Genomic DNA, 1,995 nt, shown 5'->3' with positions numbered 1-1,995 from the left:
TTCACTACAGGGCAGTTAAAAAAGCTATAAAGAAATTGTTAGTTAAGTCTTCATATTTAAAGAAAACATTAAATCATTTTTTATGAGTTCTGTTTTTTTTTTTAAATTAAATATTGAAATAAGAAACTAAACGCGCAAAAACATTGGGCGAATAAAAATAAAAACATTTCTTTCATTTCATTTACGTGGTTTCTTTTATCCTTCCTCCCTTTCCTAATACCTCATTATTCGATTCTGTCCATATGTATTAGCATTGATTAGCAAGCGTTACATATGTAGATATATTCTATGTGATTTATGTGAATTCGTAGCTTTTGTTATTGCTATTTTGTTTGGGGTTTCTGCCAATTGTGCTTCAATTATATAAAATCCATGTACATAAATATGTACATATGTATTACCTTTTCTTTTCAAAAGTACTAGTAACAATATTTGCCACGTGTTGAAAATTAGCTTGTTAATTATATTAAAAAAATATCTGTATTAACTGTATTATCAAAGCGTTTCTTCCAATTCGAAAATTATAGTGTTTATATTTACGAGAAATTCATTCACTTTTTGTTAATCGCACAATGAGTAATCATTACGTGATTTGGGAATAAATCTTTAATAGCAGTAATAGCACTAATAGCAGTAATAACCGTATAACACTTGCTGGTGGCATACTTATAAGACAAGCTTCTTATTCTAATTTATGGCGAGATTTTATGAACGTTCTTTTGTTTTTTAATCCGATTGCTGTGTTTGCATTTGTATGTATTAGATATAAGTGGCTTAAAAACAGAGAACCCCATTTTTTTGATCAAGATCCTAAAACGAATCTAAGACTTTAGGGCATTGCCGGCAATGGCTTAGGGAGTTTAATGGCGAAGCTGGAAATCCCACCAAGCTTAAAAACGAAAAAATAACAAGTATGGGAACAGAGTAAAGCTTTTGGAACGTGGAAAAGGTGTGTACTGATTAGTAACCTGAAATTGCCATACCGCACAACATGACTTTACACACAGTAAAAATCTGACACATATGTTTAAAGTTTTTCAAAGATCTTAGTTAGGAGCATTATTCACATTTTTTAGGAGAAATGGTTTATATTGTTTAAAATTTTTTCGTATTTTTCTTTTTTCAAAACTAGCTCTACAATTTATAATCCATACTAAAATGTGGAGACCTTTAACAACGAAAATCCTCGATCCGTTCTGAGAGGAGGCAGCTTCATTCTGCAGACAAAAGGGCTACACAGAAGAGATAAAGATTCTGCATCCTTTCAAGCTAAAAAATATTCCGATCTGGCTTAGAGACTTACAAATTATTGCAATGTTCTATGCACAGGAAATTTAAGTTAAGTTGATAACCATTGACTCCGCGAACCAAAAAGCTTAAGAAAAGTCAGAAAAAATACTTACAGTGAATTATAAGTTATACTTGTATTAAACTTATAACTAGTGCTTCACCTCAACCAAACTATGTATAAATATGGCTATTCTAGACCTTAATTGTACAAAAAAATTCTATAAGCTACAAAGATTTTTCCGATTTCATTTTGCAGAATTTAAGCAACATTTGCTTGTAATCAAAGGGTATTAAACAAAGTGTGATTTACAATTCAGTGCGGCCCTCTTTTAAGGTCCTATAATGTCAGAAATATAAACAAACGATTCGAAATTCGTAAAAAAGTTTTTTTTCAATTTGACTTTATGAGAGCAATGTGAAATTCAATCCCACTTTGTTTAATACACCATTGCTTGTAACCATGTTAAGGAAAAGTTATTTGAAACTATTTTTGAAAATGACAGTACAAACAGAAACTTGGGACATATATTGCTGATATCCCACAATTATATACTGAGCGAAATCAGAAAAATCTCTATAGCTCAGAGTTCTTATGTCAAATTAAAGTCTGCAAAAGCTCCCAAAAGTCATCATAACTATTTTTTTTTTTTGGATTTTACTCAAGCTTTTTGGTTCAAGGAATCAATGGTTATCAACTTAACTTAA

Source organism: Rhagoletis pomonella, unplaced genomic scaffold (assembly GCF_013731165.1).
Source record: "Rhagoletis pomonella isolate Grant_MI unplaced genomic scaffold, Rhpom_1.0 Rhpom_scaffold_00004, whole genome shotgun sequence".
In the NCBI taxonomy this organism is placed as follows: domain Eukaryota; kingdom Metazoa; phylum Arthropoda; class Insecta; order Diptera; family Tephritidae; genus Rhagoletis; species Rhagoletis pomonella.
Note: the sequence above shows the minus strand (reverse complement) of the source record.